General features: G+C 37.2%; 1 long non-coding RNA gene across 1 annotated transcript; it reads left to right on the plus strand.

The window, feature by feature from the left end:
- The first annotated feature begins 905 nt into the window (after positions 1–905).
- Positions 906–2428, plus strand: LOC128198459 (uncharacterized). The gene is made up of 2 exons (XR_008251183.1): positions 906–1042; positions 1596–2428. It is a non-coding gene; the product is annotated as an uncharacterized LOC128198459 (long non-coding RNA).
- Positions 2429–20206: the final 17778 nt, after the last annotated feature.

A 20206-nucleotide genomic window follows, 5' to 3' on the forward strand; every position in this document is an offset into this window, starting at 1 on the left:
GGAAACTTTCTCCTCGTAGGTCAACCCTTTTTGATTTTATTTTCGCGACAAAAACTAAAGTCTTATACCCATCTTCGCATTATGGCATTAATCTGGCCAAATTTCATTTGAATTCATTCAGTAGTTTCAGCAAATAAAAAAGTCGGACTGTCAGACAGACAGACAAAAAATAATATTATAATGCTCTCCAACAAAAACTTTTAAAATATAGGTATTCAATAGCGGACCCGGTCAAGCTTCGCTTTTCCTTATGTGCACTTCTTCCCTACCCCTATCCTACCCTACATCTACTCTACCCCTACCTTTACCCTAACCTACCCTACCTCTACCTTACCCTACCCTACCCTACCTATACCCTAACCTTAACTTACCCTACCCCTACCCGTAACGTCACTAACGTCACTCAATTGTTTTGCCTTCACGAAACCTCTTCACACTTGAACGAAACACTTGTTCACGAAACACTTGAACTTTATGGTATGGTATGGTATTAAAATATTATTACGAATCGTATGTATGGGAGTACTTATAGAAAAGCGTTGTTTTTAGACTTCTTTTTTTAATTTGTCTCTTTTAATTAGGAATATTCTAAAAAAAATAATTAGGGAAATCGGTTTGTCCTCGAGATTTGCGCTTATCAACACATTCAGAAGATTGTAAGAGGTAAAAAAGGGTTGACCTAGGGAAGAAAGTTTGTATGGAAATTTCTTCAGTTATCAAAGTACATTTGTAAATGTAAAATTAGTAGACTATTTATTATATTTCAAAAAAATTGCAAAAATATGAATATAAGGGTGTGAATAGGGGTTGAAAGTTTACCTCGATATTTACGCGGACGAAGTCGCGGGCGTCCTTTAGTATTAAAAATAATGGATTATTAAGTAATTATGTCATGCTATTAATTTGTATCTAAATAATCATAATTTCTTATCAATAATTTAATAATAATGGGCTTTTAATAGATATAAGTATTATTATCAAAATATATAAACTCTGTTGCACAGTCAGTGCTCATGCATTTGGAGAACCCACAATGAAAACCGTAAGTCTTCTGTTTAACTTGTTTCATTACATATTAATATTATTATATTAGATATATCAACCTATTTTAATCCTACTACAGGGCCGAGCCTTTTTACACGCTTAAATGAGCTTCTCTTGTAATTAAGTATGTATGTAAGAAAATCTTAATTTGACCCACCTTCCGGTCTTCGATTAGGATGAAATTTTGCACACGGTCTGAGTTCTGATGAAAATACATGAGTAGCTAAGAAATGTCATTACAAACCCATTATGGCGGCCTCCCCAAGACGGCAGACTGGCTGTTTGAAATCCACCCCCATGATATGGATATAAAATGCAATGAAAGGGTTTGCGGTCAGTAATATGAAAAAATAGTCGCGTGACTTAAATCCAATATGTCGGACGACCAAGATGGCGGACAGGCTATTTGAAATGCACCCCCGTGATAATATTTATCAAGCGTGTTTTTTAGTTTTTTAAACCATTCGTGTTATTTTTATACGAAAGGCCTGATATGAGCGGCAGGTGCCGGCCGGTCAATTCACTAACTTGATTGTTATCGTTATTTACAGTTGCTCTTCATTGTGGCAGTCGCTTGCGTGTGCGCGGCGTACGTCTCGGCTGAGCCTCAGCTGGCGGGTGGCGTAGGCGCAGGCGCCGGTGGTGTCGAATTCGGACGTTCAGCGCAACCGTGGCGCTACAGGGGAGTTGGAGAAAGCGAAGCTATCGAGCGTGCAGCGGCTGATCATAGCCGTTGGGTTAGAGATGTACAGTACGCCGAGAGAGCGGTTCGTGGGTAGTCGGGCTAGTCCCGTTGCCGTGCGAGCTGCGGACTACAGTTACTGATCTGGATAACATGACCGTTATTAATTAATTGATTAATGTTGCACTGTTCATAAATCTTGTTGGAAGAGGCTAAAATTTGTGATGGATTAAAAACAAAAAATAATATGATGCGCACCACGATATATAGACGAGATAAAAACAAATGTCAAAGTAGCGGCGCAATCGTAAATATAGCTCTCTCTTTTGTCTCGTCGCAATTAAAGAGATAGCGATATTTTCGATTATGCCGCCTCCGGGCCACGAAAGAAGTCCCGTGACCAAAACCTGAAGTAAAATTGACAGCGCCTTACACAAATGACAATGAGCGCCATTAAAACATTAGCGCCGCGTATACGGGACTTGTTTCGTGGCGCGGAGTATACATCGTGGCACGCGCGGATACAAAAGATACAAAAAAACTGAAATCCTAATTTTACAAATTAACACAGCCCAGAGGGCTGTCAGCCTCTCTTTTTTTAATTTCAATGTAAAATCAGTAAATTAATAAATTAAATTCAAACATATTGAAAATTCTGAAATTAAAAGTTTTGTAAAAAATAATAATTGTTGTCTCAAGAAATGTCTTTTTTTTTCAAAACCAAAATTAATGCGGCCACAATAGAATCCTTCAGTCCGCTAGTATTTTTATGAGTATATATTATGTCTATTATGTAAAGTGGAAAAAGCGCTCAGATCGCGTTATTCTGACATGGGTTCGATTCCCGACGTTATGTAAGTATTTATTTAAAAGTCCTTACTTAATTAAAAATAAGTCAAAGCAACTTTAAAACAGTGGCAGATATTACGGTGCAAGTAAGCGACTTTTGAATGAACTTCCAAATAATCCTTCTAATCAAAATCAAAATTCATTTATTTCAAGTAGGCTCAGTTGACAAACACTTTTGATACGTCAGTTGTTTTTTGTAAAGATTCTACCACCGATTCGGAAAGCAGGTTCTGCTGAGAAGACACCGGCAAGAAACTGTTGCTCTTTTAAAAAAATGTCGTACAATATTATAGTTTACAATTGATGACAACATTACTATTTCTTGTACTTTCACTTCCTGTGTGAAGGTGGAAGCTGATCCAACGGCCTCCAAACACCTTTATCATTAAGGAACTCATCAATGGTGTAGTAACCTCGACTAAGTAAATGTTTTTTAAAACATTGCTATATTTGTTGTACTTAGGCAACAGAAAATACCCCATAAAATTTTATTGTCTTGAGAATGTCAAAATATTATGCACTAAACTGCAATATTTTGTTGCGTTTGATTTTTTACAGCTCTATGGTAATTTAAACCTCAGTTTATTATCTAAGTTTATTAAGTAAGTGTACAGAATGGTTACTACACAGGCAATGTCATGTGCCAAGTCGCTCTAATGAGCTATCAACTTAACTATCCCATGATGAACAACGCATCTTTATCAAATTATAACTCACGTCAAGACTACTAATTTAAAAACAAAGCAATGTTCTCAGCACCAAAACACGCAAGGTTGGTCTGCCCGAAGACCAATCGTAATATTCGTTAGTTAGTTCGTGGCAATACATCCTGGCAATTAACTCTTCGTGCGCATGAAAATGGTTCATGCATATGCAGCATGTGATAACCGACATTGCTTCATGCATCGCCTGTTATCAACATTCAAGTATCACAGTCACTTGAGTTTGAACTTTATTAATTCAAATAATACGCTTTGAGGCACAGTTAAGCGCGCTGCTCCAGTTTAAAGTTTACCTTGAGGCAGTTTTGACCTCAAACCCCGTGAATGTGTTAATCTAAATCGAGATGTCGGTTTGGCCTGTATGTAATGTTAAGTTGAGAACACAAACGGCTTTGTGTGAGTAAACTAAAGAAATGTCAGCACAGAGGAAACGTAAGTTATTATGTGACATAGGAGGAGGCGTTCGGCATAAATTTAATTTATTTGAAAATTTCAATATGTATATTTTATAATAATAAACAATTTTAAAATAATAATAGTTATTGGCATAAATATACATTGCAAATGTAGCGCTTAACCTCCGTAGTTTACAGCACCAGCGCCTGCCGTCGGTAATTGTAGATCAGTCCACGTGTACGCCGCGTATATGCAAGCAACTACCACGATGCAGATCCACTGTAAATAACGATAATAATCATCACCTGGGCATCTGAACAGTACTTATTGAAAATCAGTGCTTTACTGTGCTTCCACTGTTCTATTTGTATATATTTGTATATAGTTGTTGACGGCCTCCGTGGCGCAGTGGTATGCGCGGTGGATTTACAAAACGGAGGTCCTGGGTTCGATCCCCGGCTGGGCAGATTGAGATTTTCTTAATTGGTTCAGGTCTGGCTGGTGGGAGGCTTCGGCCGTGGCTAGTTACCACCCTACCGACAAAGACGTACCGCCAAGCGATTTAGCGTTCCGGTATGATGTCGTGTAGAAACCGAAAGGAGTGTGGATTTTCATCCTCCTCCTAACGAGTTAGCCCGTTTCCATCTTAGACTCCATCATCAGGTGAGATTGTAGTCAAGGGCTAACTTGTAAAGAATAAAAAAAAATCTCTCTGTATGCTTACTTTGGGGCTAGATAGTGATGTGTATTATTTAAGTATATTTATTTATTTATTTTAAGTATTCTCAATTTCTACAGGATATCATGAGGAATTATGTTTTCATTGACTATACCCTAATGGTAACTTTTTGTTAGATACCTTTAAAATTTTTCTGGGGACATGATGTCTCTTACTAGGTCGAGGAAAATAGAAAAAATATATACGTTGTGACGGACAGACGGTTGAGAATCTGGTCTCTTAAGAGCTTCGAAAGCTGCCATAGTCCAAACTCTAAGTCCAAGTCACAACAGTATAGGTGCATATTGCCTTTCCTATAAAGAAAAAGGCTTGGCCCTGTACTGTGCTTAAAATGTTGATATTTATCTAACATAATAATATAAATTAGGTACTGTAACAAGTTAAATAGAAGACTTACTGTTTTCATTGTGGGTTCTCCAATTATCTCATGAGCATTGACTGTACAACAGAGTTTATATATTATGTTGATATCAATATTGTTTAATCTATTAAAAACCCATTATTATTACATTATAGATAAGAAATTATTATTAGTAAAATAAATTTTCGTCGTTATCAACCCATATACGGCTCACTGCTGAGCTCGAGTCTCCTCTCAGAATGAGAGGGGTTAGGCCAATAGTCCACCACGCTGGCCCAATGCGGATTGGCAGACTTCACACACGCAGAGAATTAAGAAATTCTCTGGTATGCAGGTTTCCTCACGATGTTTTCCTTCACCGATTGAGACACGTGATATTTAATTTCTTAAAATGCACACAACTGAAAAGTTGGAGGTGCATGCCTCAGACCGGATTCGAACCCACACCCTCCGAAATCGGAGGCAGAGGTCATATCCACTGGGCTATCACGGCTCTTTAAAAATAAACTTTAAATTAATCCATTGCAATTAATATTAAAAGTTCGTTATGCCCCGCGATGATTATAACTTACAAAGAATGGTAACTACACAGGTTTCGGATCACGTGGTCGGTCCTGAGTTCGAACCCTGGGTCGGTCAATATGAATTTTTCTTTCGTCTTATAAAAATTCTTAGCCCGAAGTTGCGATGTTGGTGATGTTACACGCCCGTGCCTGGACAAACACGTTAAGCCGTTGGTCCTGGTCATTATCATTAATTGATCGTAAATGAATCTCCCTTTATCACCCCAAGCCCGTCAACCGGCATTGGAGCAGCGTGGTGGGTCTAAGCTCCATATCCTGTCTTCTATAAAGGGGGCCTGGCCCTATAGAATAGGCCGTTAAAATAGGCTGATAATGATAAACAGGCGAGGTGTTGATGGTCGAGTGGCTTTAATGAGCTGTGACCCTAACTATTCCACAACGAACAATACAATTTCCTCAAATATAACTCACATCCATATAGTAATTTGTCATCAAAGCAATGTTCTCAGCTTGTTCATAGTTAGTTCATGGCAATACGTCCGGGCAATTAACCCTTCGTGCGCGTGACAATGGTTCATGCATATGCAAGATGTGATAACCGACATTGCTACTGCAGCTCCTGTTATCAACATTCAAGTATCGCAGTCACTTGAGCTTGAACTTTAGTAATTCAAATAATGGTCTTTAATGCTAAGCGCACCAGCGTAAAGTCTACCTTGAGGCAGTTTCGACCTCACACGCAGTGAATGATGTTCTAGGCTGCAAAATACGTAAAATCAAATAGCGTAGGTACTCTCCGCTGACCTAGAACTACAGGTATACCTGGACCTTTATATTTTTTGTTTGTGATATTAAAATGTAAAGAACATAGGCTTATAATATAGGCTTTAATTGATGACTGTCGAATTAAAAAAAAACACTAGCGGGGCGCCCGCGACTTGAAATTAAATTTTTCACAAATCCCGCGGATACAAATTATATCGTCATTATCAACCCATATTCCGCTCACTGCTGAGCTCGAGTCTTCTCTCGGAATGATAGGGATTAAGACAATAAAATCAAAAAAAAAAGAAAAATATATAGTCCACCACGCGGGCCAAATGCTGATTGGCAGACTTCACACACGCAGAGCACGCAAATTCTCTTATATGCATGCAGTTTTGAGGTTTCAGGTGATATTTAATTTCTTAAAATGCACACAACTGAAAAGTTGGCATGCCCCGGACCGGATTCGAACAAACACCCTCCGGAATCGGAAGCAGAGGTCAGCTATCACGGCACACAGATATCAAAATTGGTATGTTATGTTTTAAATTTAAAACTTGTAATGTGCGAGTACCATTCAACATATCACATGCTAACTGGCTCGTTAAAGTTAAATTGATCAATTAAAACTTAATGTTCAAGATAGTCGGCCACTTGGGAAATATTACTCAATTTTCTACAATCAATATTAATTTAGCACAAGTCACGTTGGATCTTATCTGAAAACGGATTAATTAAGTTTTTTAAAAGAAATTTCAGAAGTTGTAGAAGTATTTTACTCGTGACGAAATAGTTTTGAACATTTAATTATTCCAGTTGCTGTAATTATTCACTTTCCAGACGAATGGAAGTTAATGATCGATCCAATTTAATAATACTTAGTCTGTTTGTTAATATCGATGAGTTGTCTAGCTACAGTTTCATTAGTAGAAACAGTTTTATAAAGCCTCTTAAACAATTCCAGAATAATTTCATTCGGATCGGATCGGATTTCTAATTTATTCACGTGTTGAATTTGAAAAATATGGCGAAGCCTATGGCGAGGCGATGCTGTTACACCAATATATTATATGCACATGGTTTGGATTCCAAAAATATCATGCCTATATTTCCAAAATAATAAGTACAGAAAGTATTTCTGTAATAATTAAACTCCTAAAACATTTGAGGTAACTTTACATTCATAAGTTAGGTATGTTTTTGATTGCACATTGATTATGCTGCTTATATAGCGGACGCCCGCGACTTCGTCCGCGTGGAATTTACTTTTTCACAAATCCCAAGGATGGTGATGAAAAGTAGCTTATGTGTTAATGCTGAGTAAAATCTATTTCCATTTCAATTTCATCCAAATCGCTTGAGTAGCCACAGCGTAAAGAAGGAATAAACATATACACTTACTGTTTAAATCGATAAAAGTGTCATGACCGCCGATAGATGGCGTTAGTAGTCGTTTAACTTACGCCACCATTGTTCCGTTCCCATGTTATATAAGCAAACGAATACGATCAACAGAGGTTGATCATTTGATGTTCGTTGTTAGTTTCTGTATATTATAAAGTGAAGTTAGTAAATAAAAGTTAAGTTAATTCAAAAGAGTGTTGTGTTTAATGGTATAATGTATAATTGTAATTGTATATTGTATATGTATACTAAATTGAACGAACACTTAGTTACACAGAAACTTTTGCCTTTATAATATTAATATGATTTTGTAGCTTATGTTTGTATTAGTAACGATCATGATATTATTCAATTTTCTGGCTCACTGTCTGGAGGTCACAGAATGAATCAGCAATGCCAATCACAAATATCCACCTTCATTCCTGACAGCGTCCTATCAATGAATAAGCAATAAGATTTATTATCTAGACTTCAGAATTTAGGACCAGAACCTTGAAATAATACATGAAATTGAGTCGTTTTTGGTCTGGTAGTCAGCTGTGGTAAATTAGCAACATTATTATTCTCTCTGGTTTCTTTATAATATACTATTTTATTATTGGTCCCTTTTTTATTTTTTATAAGGTAGTCTCACCTGATGGTTAGTGATAATGCAATTTAAGATGAAATTGGGCTAACTTGTTAGGCGTAGGATGGAAATTCACCCCTATTTCGTGTTCTACACGACATCGTATCGGAACGATACTACTACGACGGAACTAGCCACGACCGAAGCCTCCTACCAGCCGAAAGGTTCCTAGTTGCAGATCAATATTTATTCATGTTTGCTTAATTTTATTTCAGTTATTAACGGCTAGCGGACGCGCGCAGTTTAGTTTTTCACAAATCCCTCGGGAACCGTGGATTATTGCGGGATGACAAGTAGCCTATGTTAATTTTATATAGAGTCGTGCCTGCGTGGCCAAGCTAACCTCTTTTAAATATTGGATAGAAGCAGGCGTTACTTATTATATATAATATAAATTATTATATATAATATATGATAAGTAACTTATTTATTTTTTATAATAATTTATTTATGATATTTATGATGAACTTCCGCAAAGTAACGCCTGCTACTATCCAATATTTAAAAGAGTAAAATCGTTTCAGTAGTAGTGACTAACATCTAAACAAACAAACATCCATACAAATATAATACTCGTATGTATAGGGTTCCGGATTCTTTCCTTTTTAAAAACAAACTCCGCTTATTTCAAGTAGGCTTAGTAGCAAACACTTTTAATACGTCAAGTTTACTATTATTATATACTCTACCACTGGTTCAGGTAGGATCTGCTGAGAAGAGCCGACAATAAACTTCTTTTGACTTCTTCTTTTGACGGTACGGAACCCTAAACAATTCTTGCTATACTGAGCTACAGACGAGGCTTCGGCTTCGCAGCTCTCATTTGCCTAAATTATACTAAAGCTACACACTAACGTAATATTATTAAAGTTTAGGTACAAGATACACGGCTAGAAAACACATTAGTATCAAAATGGTTTAAAATTTAACCAGGATTCCTCTCGTTCGCATTTCGCATTTCCAAGGGATTTTTAATCTGTAATTTGTTTGTCGAGTAATAAATCGTCGCACCAGCAGATATTTATTGAAATCACATCCATACTGGAAACCAACGCTCATGTATCAAGAAGGAGAACCTCCTCCTTTTTTTGAAGTCGGTTAAAAATACGATTATTTATCTTCTTCTTCTTCTTCTTCTTAAGGTGCCTCTCCGACTAGCGAAGGTTGGCAGTCAGTTTCTTGAACTCGTCTCAATTCTTCGCGAGGCGAAATAATTGTGCGGCGCTCGCGATCCCGGTCCACTCTCTGAGACTTTTCCATACTGACGACTAGGGAAAATAGTGCAGTGGTTTCCCGTTGCCTTCGATTATTTATAGCTTTATTTTATTATATAATTATAACTAGTTATTGATGTATTTAAATATATTTATTTATTATTATTAAAATCAATAAATTTTAAATAATCCCACATAAGGTTTCCTTTCACCCAGCCGCCGCCGGTCTCTGGGCTCAGAGAACTCACGAACTGCTCGCTCAACGTACTCTGCTCCTCTAACCCAACGGCTATGTCCAGCCACTGCACGCTCGATAGCTTCACTTCTTCCAACTCCCCTGTAAAGTTGCAATGTACGTCCGTAATTGACAGCACCAGCGCCTAACGACAGTTGTCCGTAGTATAAAGCACCATTGCCAAACATCGGTATTTGTAGATCAGTCGACACGTAAGCCACGCACACGCAAGCCATGATGCAGAGCAACTATAAACAACAAAAACAGTCATGACCTGGGCACCTGGACAGTGTACTAATTGAAAATCAGTGCTACATACTAGTTTTATCAGGAGAGCCGTGATAGCCCAGTGGATATGACCTCTGCCTCCGATTCCGGAGGGTGTGGGTTCGTTTCCGGTCCAGGGCATGCACCTCCAACTTTTCTGTTTTGTGCATTTTAAGAAATTAAATACCACGTGTCTCAAACGGTGAAGGAATTTTTTCAATTGTCTGCGTGTGTTAAGTCTGGCAAACCGCATTGAGTCAGCGTGGTGAACTATTGGCCTAACCCCTCTCATTCTGAGCAGAGACTCGAGCTCAGCAGTGGGCCGAATATGGGTTGATAATGATGATGTGGCAAAATGCTGATTTGGGGACTTTTTCTCGGTTATACGAGTACCATAATCTTAGGTAGGCAGGCAGGCATACTTTTTATTTTTTTTATTTATAACGTCTGTTAAAATATATCTCCAGCGAATGGGGGCTAAGGGCGGACGAAGTCGCGGGCGTTTGTTAGTTATTTTATAGTTTAACTAGCTGACGCCGCGCGGTTTCACTCCTGTGGTTCCCGTTCCCGTAGGAATACGGAGATAATATATAACCTATAGCCTTCCTCGATAAATGGGCTATTTAACACTGAAAGAATTTTTCAAATCGGACCAGTAATTCCTGAGACTAGCGCGTTCAAACAAACAAACAAACTCTTCAGCTTTATAATATTAGTATAGATATTATCATTAAATATAAAGATATTTTCTTTCATTCTTTCATCATGCTAGTTATTGAAACAAGATAAACAGAAGACTTACGGTTTTCATTGTAGGTTCTCCAATTAAATCTCATACATTGACTGTACAACTGAGTTTATATATGTTGATACTAATATAGTTAAATCTATTAAAAAACCATTATAATTATATTATAGATTCTTATCTATTAATTAAATAAATTTTAATAGCATGTAATTATCAATCCATTGCAATTAATATTCAAAGTTAGCTACCCCCGCGATGATTATAACTTACAAAGAATGGTAACTACACAGGTTTCGGATCACGAGGTCGGTCCTGGGTTCGAACACTGGGTCTATAACTCTCTTGCTTTGAAGGTGTTTAAATTATATTCTTTCGTTTTTAAAAACAAAATTCGTATATTTCAAATAGCCAGTACCAAACACATTTAATAAGTAGATTTGACTATTTGTAATAATAATAATACCACTGATTTAGGCATTATCTGCTGAGAAGAGCAGGCAATAAGCTAAAAAGACAAAGATGCTTCGCAACCCTCATTTGCCTAAATTTTACTAAAGCTACACACTAACGTAATATTATCAAAGTTTAGATACAAGATACACGGCTAGAAAACACATTAGTATCAAAATGGTTTAACATTTAACCAGAATTCCTCTCGTATTTCGCATTTCCAAGGGACGTCTCCCGCTGTCCGGGCGTAATGAGATGGTCTCGGTGCGATGCTGCGTCCGACACACGTCGGTTTCGTCCACTTTACGAAATAAATTAACGGAAAATCACCATCCACTATCTGTTATACTTACGCTAGACGCTTGCTTGACTGCTGAACCACGGATTGAACTCGAATATTTTTTTCTGAGTGTATAAACGCCGTCGCCTGCCTGGTAAATAAAATCGCAGTAGCAAGCGAGTTTTCGGCGAGCTCAGCATTGTCTAGACTAGAAGGCAGGCAGAAGGCAGAACGCGGAAGATATGGGCGGAACGACTTTAGGGCGTCTCTTTTGAGACTCGGTCCTCGCCTTTAAGGGGTCAAAGTCTCGGAAAGTGTGTTTTGGACATAAGTGTATTCAATTACACACTCTTATATATTTCTTAGTTTATTGATTTATTTATCAAAAGGTTTATAATATGATATCACAGAATAAAAAAGGCAGTATTTTGTGCACAATAATTCATGGTCACGCAATGTTGTAACTTTTTATCAGATCTATATCGCAATTCGTTTTGTAATTTGTTTGTCGAGTAATAAATCGTCGCTCCAGCAGATATTTATTGGAATCACATCCATACTGGAAACCAACGCTCATGTATCAAACAAAATAAACGACTTTGAGTTATTTAAAAAGTGTGTATAAGATAAACTTTCCTCAAAATAAATAAAAACTACATGAGTATTCTATTATCACTATATTTTTAATAATATTTTTGAAAAAATATCCATTATAGAAGGGGAAAAAGTTGTGTCCACTTTCCATCATGATCAAATTTTGATTTATTTATGTATATTATTTATTTATTATTCTACAAAAAACATATTTAAATTAAGCCTAACCCTGAATCCTCATAGCTAAAGTAATTAATATTGATGAATACAATAGAAAAAAGTCTAGCACAAGTCTTTGTTGTTGTTGTGATAATGTTAACGTTAAGTACAGCTCGTGCGGGTTAACATGACACCTGACTCGAATGATGTCTGTCCTGTGTTTGTTTGGATGTGTTTGGTGTCCAGTTAATGCACACGAGTTAAAGCATATTACAAAACGTCTTTCATTTATGGGGATACCAAAAAAATAATATATCGAAACAGATTGGTTCGGGTATTATGTTGCTTTTCTACGGCAATTGATTCGTCAATACGTCTCTGTAAGTAGTACTTTATGTACCCAAGCATAAAATACCTTTTTATTAAGTCAATATCGGGAACTTGCTCAAAGATTCGTAACATTAATAAAAAGTATGCCGCCGTGGTTTAAAAGGTTTACTGGACGGTCTTTACAATATTCATTTCGGGGCGTCAAAGTTACAAATAGCCCGGTATTTCGGGCAAAATTTCTGCGACTAAAAGCCGCAAGAATCTTTAAAGCTAAGGAGGACCATGATTCTGAGAAGTCTTAATACTCGTACAATATCTAAATGCTATTTCTGTGTGGGCAAACCTCCGGCTTCCCCATCATCAGAAGAACGAGCACTCGAAATACGGTGAATTGCACTGCGAATCGAGAGCCTTCAAGTATTGGTCAGATCGGTAGGCAATGAAAGACTTACGGTCATAATAAAAATTTTAATAAAAAAAATACAACCGACTTCAAAACCTAAAAACGTACCCACTAAACTAAAAAGCGAAAAATAACATCATAATATGTTCTACCTGCTGATCAGTATGAAGGCGGTGCTAAGCCGGTGATGTATTAATTCAAGCCATGTGAGAATATCTTATAGATTTAGATTTTGCAGACAATGTTGTTTCTTGTGGTCTTGTCAGAAATGGCTGGCTGAATGGCACCCATATAATTTTCGAATGTTCCCCTCAATTTCTCCAGGATTCCATCATCAGATCTTGACATGATGGCAATGGGACCAAATGGGGACTATACCGTTTCAAACAAAAAAAGAATTTTTGAAATCGGTCCAGGCGTCTTTGAGTAATCGGTGTACATACATAAAAAAAAACCGACCGAATTGAGAACCTCCTCCTTTTTGAAGTCGGTTAAAAAGGACGAGAGTTGATCTCTTCGCAGCTGCGCTGGTACCCACCGTGCAGCGACGACCTCGCGTGGTGGGCGGTTTGGTGCAGTTTAGGTAAGGTTTGTGTGTAAGTCGAAAAGTGTGTCTCAATGTATTACCTGCCTGTAGGCCAACAGCAAGCCGCGAGCTTTTCTTTCAAGGTCATTCTGTTTGTTTGTCTGGACTAATCACAGAAATGCCAGAATTGTATCTAACGGGAATTTCGCTGGAAGATAGAGAAGGAGAGTATGCAGCATACTGGTTACATTTTATTCCGGACAAATCCATGAAATTGAATTTCTCGGGCATCCACTTATTAAGTCAATATTATAGAGATGTCGTGAAAAAAAATATAAGCAAATAATTAAAAAAAATAGTCTCTCATGTTAAAGAAAACGGGGTTAACCTACTAAAACATTGTACGATTTGATAAATAACAACCTTGGCTGAATTCGCGGTTGTCTGCGGAATACTATTTTGTACATTGTGTCGTTCAAATACAGTGTTACTGGGTTAACTCTGTTAGCCACTTTTTATAATTACTCGTATTACTAAACCAGTAGACAAACGTGATTTAGTTTGCGTGGAACGCTCCTATCCTCAAAGAAAAGACTTCTAAAGTTCTGCCATCAAGAAGGGTTATGTTTCATAAGTTCTTGAGAAATTATGAACAATTCAATACTCTATTTATTGATGAAAACATGACTACAAAATCTGTTTAGTAGTTTTGAGTATATCCCGAACAAACCGATATACATAAGCTTCAAATGATTATATTTTAAAACTAACCAGTGCCACGCGGTTTCGGCGTAAATCCGTAATTAACAAACAACATTAGTCGTCGTTGTCAACCCATGTTCGGCTCATTGCTGAGCTTGAGTCTCCTCTCAGAATAACAAAGGTTAGGCCAATAGTCCACCACGCTGGTCTAATGCGGATTAGCAGACTTCACACACGCAAATAATTAAGAAAATTCTCTGGTTTCCTCACGATGTTTTTCCATCACACAACTGTGTGCATTTTAAGAAATTAAATATCACGTGTCTCAAAGGATGCACCTCCAACTTTTCAGTTGTGTACATTTTTAACATTAGTAGGTATGCATCATGTTATACGTTGGGGTCCCAAGTCGCTGGAATGGCGACCACGCACCAGAAAACGCAGTGTTGTTCGATCCCTCACTAGGTGGACCGGGGATTTCAAGCGGCTTGCAGGGAGCCGCTGGATGCTGGCAGCTCGAGACCGTTGCGCTTGAACGATTGCAAGAGGCCTATGTCCAGTAAACGTCCATCGGATGATAATGATGATGATGTTTGTTTTTTTTTTATTTATTCTTTACAAGTTAGCCCTTGATTGCAATCTCACCTGATGGTAAGGGATGATGCAATCTAAGATGAAAGCGGACTAACTTGTTAGGAGGAGGATGACATCCACACCAATTTTCGGTTCCTACACAACATCGTACCGGAACGCTAAATTGCTTGACGGTACGTGTTTGTTGGTAGGGTGGTAACTAACCACGGCCGAAGTCTGGACCAATTAAGAAAACCTTAACCGATCCAGCCGGGGGGGTTGTCTGTCCAGCAAATCCACCGCACATAGACTGCGTCACGGAGATCGTCAAATTATGCATAGAGGGAGGAGAAAATCCTAACATATAATGTAATGTTAGGATTTAAAAAGAGAAATACACACTGTGGATGGGATTTAATTTTTAAGTTAGGTGATCTCCAAGCTATTGACGACGTAGGATGGACGAAGTTTGTGGAACAATGCAATCTCTAACAAGGCGTACATTGCATGAGGCGAGTCGATTCCCGGGTGCAAACGGCAGTTGAGCGCAGTTGAGCCGATAATACCAATACTATACGTTGTAAGAACAGAAACGATACTGCACTACCCTCCGCTTTGCTGTGTGCTCTATGTTATCAACTTTAGCGTTATGTTTGTGTTTACAAAAAAAAAAAAGAAACCATCGTTTCTCTAGACATGGTATAAGTTAGTATAAGCGGTATGGCATCAAAGAAGTATAAAAGTTTGTAAATTATGATTAATAGCTGACGCTGCGTGGTTTTACCCACGTGCTTCCTGTTCCCGTAGGAATACGAGGATAAAATATAGCTTATAACCTTCCTGGATAAATGGGCTATCTAACATTGAAAGAATTTTTGAAATCGGACAAGCAGTTCCTGAGATTAGCGCGTTCAAACAAACAAAAAAACTCTGCAGCTTTATAATATTAGTATAGATAATGTAAATGATGAATATTTTAAAAGAGCAACTGCTGAGTTTCTTGCCTGCAGGCTAATTAACACTATCTTTGACGTATGCTAGTTGACATAAACGAAATTAAGATTCTATATAACAAATGTCATCTGGTGCTTACTGGTGTTCATTATACAGTAAGTATGTAGATGATAGCCCAGTGGATATAACCTCTGCTTCCGATTCCGGAGGGTGGTGGGTTCGAATCCGGTCTGGGCATGCACCTTCAACTTTTCAGTTATGTGCATTTTAAGAAAATTAAATATCACGTGTCTCAAATGGTGAAGGAAAACATCATGAGGAAACCTGCAAACCTGAGGATTTTCTTAGTTCTCTGCGTGTGTGAAGTCTGCCAATCCGTGGTGGACTATTGGCCTAACCCCTCTCATTCTGTGAGTAGACTCGAGCTCAGCAGTGAGTCGAATATAGATTGATAACCGTAAATATGAAAATATATACTTAAGTTATATATAAGTTTATATAAAACTAGAAAGAAAGTTAAAAGGTTTTTTTATTAATAGCGTTATGTGTTACAATTTGTATTATATTATAAACAGTGTGAAAAAAACAACTGTAAATAAATAAATAAGAGTTATGAAAAACAATTATAATCAATTATAATTCGGGAATGCTGCCTGCGTGATGGTCACCCTACCAAGGGCGGCAAATTTCGATAATTATTTCTAGGTATTAGTTTTAATTTTAATTTATTTTAATTTTGTAGTTGTAGTTATATTTCCTTATATTTTATTTTTATAATAAGTTTAGCTAATTTAAGTATTATCTTCATTAATAAATACTATTCCATTATAATCAATAAGTTAATTATAGACTTACCAAGTAGTATTTTTAACCGACTTCCAAAAAGGAGGAGGTTCTACGTTCGGCTGTATGTATGTTTTTTTTATGTATGTTTATTTTTTAAAGGATTTTTTATTCAACTTATTATGACGTCACTCTTGCACATTCCAAATTCTTAAAACGCTGAAATCTTGTAACATGGGACACGAGACAAAGTTTCACGCTCCGCCACGCAGGTGTGGTATCGGCATCGTATTATCAGGACCGGGTTGTGTTATTAGTGAGTTGATTCAGTTAGGTATTATACTAACTTTGATATTAATAGTTATCGGTTATCTAGATACTTGCACAATTTGACGACGAGTTCAGATAGATCCTCGGTTCGATTTCCAACACTGGTCAGATTATGATTTCATATTTTCTAAATTGGCTCAGATCCGGCCTAGTGATAGGCAACGTACTACCATACATTCAGCGTTCCCGTAAAATACCGCGTAGAATATTTTAGAAGTTTTTTTTTATTATTCTTTACAAGTTAGCCCTTGACTACAATCTCACCTGCCAGTAAGTGATGATGCAATCTAAGGTGGAAGAGGGCTAACTTGTTAGGAGGAGGATAAAAATCCACACCCCTTTCGGTTTCTACACGACGTCATACCGGAACGCTAAATCTTTTGGCGGTACGTCTTTGTCGGTAGGGTGGTAACCTCAGATAACCTTAGATGAGATCGCAATCAAGAACTAGGTTTTCATTGAATAGAGAACATGTATCGTAGCGGTCATATTTTTGCTGTTTACGTAGATAGCCCACCTTATGTTACAAATAGATTGAATGTGTGGGGAAGATTCTTCCGATTTTTCGATTCCGTGTCTTGGTCGCTGACTATAGGCCTTATTAGAAGGCTCAAAATAACGCAGCGGGCGATGGAGCGAGCTATGCTTGGAGTTTCTCTGCGTGATCGAATCAGGAATGAGAAGATCCGCAGACGAACCAAAGTTATTGGCATAGCGCACCGAGTCGCGAAGCTGAAGTGGCAATGGGCAGGCCACATAGTTCGATGAGCCAATGGACGTTGGGGTCCCAAGGTGCTGGAATGGCGACCCCGCACCGGAAAGTGCAGTGTTGGTCGACCAATAAGAAGGCCATGCAAGCAACATGAGTTATAATGTGCGCCTTTGTGTCCTTCCTAAGTAGGTAATATCCCTGCCTAAAGTCGATGCCCCTCAAAATTTCATAGTCCATACTTACTACTATCTTTCACCTCAAAGTACTGCGGCGTTTGTGTGTAGGGCAGTAAACAAACATCCAAACGATTTCTTAATTTTTATAATATTTCAATGTAACTGGAACATTATTTTAACTCGTAAAAGCAATAAGTTCATAAAGAACAAGCTACAGTTTTCAAGGCACTGGGAAACAAGTTAATAGAAACAAGACATTTTAAGACTGCAAAGCGTTGGAGCGCGTGTTACTTAAAACTTTGCGACATTCCGCGACGAGATAACAAGTAACTTTGAATAACGTCGCTTGGTGCGTATAAAACGTTGACTTAGCAGTGGAATAAAGCTAAGATAAGATTGTACGAAGCTTCCTCCCTTTTATCACTAAGAATATATAAAAAAATACATATCTAATTACTTATGATACCCTGATGTCATCATTTCTCTTATCTCTCTGATCAACACTGCGTTTTCCGGTGTGGGGTCGCCATTCTAGTACCATGGATTCATTAACATTGGTCCTTATAAGAGATCTATGTTAATGATTCCATGACAATTCTATATCAAGACCTATCAATTGACGAAGATTTTAACCGTGAACGCGCTAGTAGTATTTCATTTTCCAGCCAAGAAGTAAAAATTACGTTTAGTGAGATTTTAAAAGAAGAACACAAGAAATTATAAAATCAAACGTTAAACAAAACAAACAATTACGTAAACAAGAAATTAAGACTTACAAATAGGGTACATATGTTTTAAAGATTTTCCCAAGTTCTTATTCTTCATTCTTCACAATTCATCATCATCATTAGCCATTACACACCCACTATTAACACTCTTCTTCTCTATTCTTTAAATTAATTATTTAATTTTTCAGAATGAATTAATTACTGACCGTATTTAAAAGAGAACTGATGTTATATATATGTTTTGTGATCGACTTTTCGCGTAATACTCGTAGTACGAGATCTGGCATTCCAATTTAAACCCTCATCTGTTATTTATTTGGGATAAGAAATATATGATAGAAAAAATTCACATCAAACCATTGCAAATAAGTTGCCTTATTTAATCTACTTCCATCTACGCGCCTAACAGAATTGAAAACATAAGTTTGCCTTTTTTCACACTGCAACAGTAACTGTGGGGTTGCCAGATAAAAACAGTTTATTAAAGTTCTATAAATACCTTCACCAGTTATTTAGTCATCTAAAATGTCAAATGAAAGCTTATTTAATGCTTCATTTAAATATATGCCTTTGATTTAGTTTATGGTTTCCTAGATTTTGTATGAAAAACTAGATAAACTATTTGCTATGTGTCACTGTGAATATTATCTGTCATTTATTTCTCATCACTAATAAATAACATAGGAGGGTATATATTTCTAATGCCGGATCTTAGACTATAAAGAAAAGGCAAGTCGTCAAAGTATTCGGCCATATCACGCGAGGACGGGAAACGAATATTTCATTTACGCTCGTTACCTATCAATTCGTGTCAGCTTTCAATCTGGAGTCGGCGCTGTAATTCCACCTGTCTTCAGCCTAAACACAGTTTGATGACGGGCGGAGTGTTACGGCCCGAATTCAGGATTTCACAACTTAAAGCCCAGTTCTCCTGTTTTTTGGAAACACACGGGCACTATAAAACGTCGAGCTAACGGTTACAATATATTTTCTGTTTGATTAAGCTTCCTAATGGAACCGTAGCGGTAATTCCACGGGTTTTCGGAGATCGTAGAAGCATCGCCTGGTAGGACCTGAAGGCAGAAGCAGAAGAGTTGGATGGAAGAGAACGACTCTCTAAAAACGTCTGAGAATCACATCTCGGCTTAAAAGGTCGTGCGGGACTTGGTTACAAATATGATGTTTATCATTATCCTTAAGGTTTGCATGACATTCTAGATCCACTTTCTTCTTTAGATTATTGTCATGCAAGACATGACGTTTATTCATTGAGATCAAAATTTATATGTAGGAGTATAATAAAATTTCACACTGACGTCACGGATTCTGCTTTAGGCAGTGATAGAGGCGATAGGGCTAAACATTGAATAAAAGACTTAAGTAATGACTGGGAAACATTAAGTCAATAACACATAGTCAAATCAAGTTGACAAGTTCAATACAAGATTACAATTCAAGTTCTTACTGAATAAAAATATTGTATAAACCTATATTTAAAAAAAGTTAAGCAAAAATTCAAATTCAAATTAAAATTCAAAATTCATTTATTTCAAAAAGGTTCAGTTTACAAGCACATTTAATACGTCAGTTGACTATTAATTGTAAAGATTCTACCACCGGTTCGGAAGGCAGGTTCTGCTGAGAATAAACCGGCAAAAAACTCAACAGTTGCTCTTTTTAAAACCATACAATATTATTACAATTGATGACAACATTACAATTTCTTATAGTTTTACTTCCTGTGTGAAGGTGGAAGCTGATCCAACGGCCTCCAAGCATCTTTATCATTAAGGAACTCATCAATGGTGTAGTAACCTCAATTCATTTATTAGTTAGTCAGACTTAGCACTTTGAAATGTCAGGTAATGTTGTTAGATAATATTATATGTAGTATGGTGTAATTTTTAAATGCCGTGCCATTTGCTCGA

Source organism: Bicyclus anynana, chromosome 10 (assembly GCF_947172395.1).
Source record: "Bicyclus anynana chromosome 10, ilBicAnyn1.1, whole genome shotgun sequence".
In the NCBI taxonomy this organism is placed as follows: domain Eukaryota; kingdom Metazoa; phylum Arthropoda; class Insecta; order Lepidoptera; family Nymphalidae; genus Bicyclus; species Bicyclus anynana.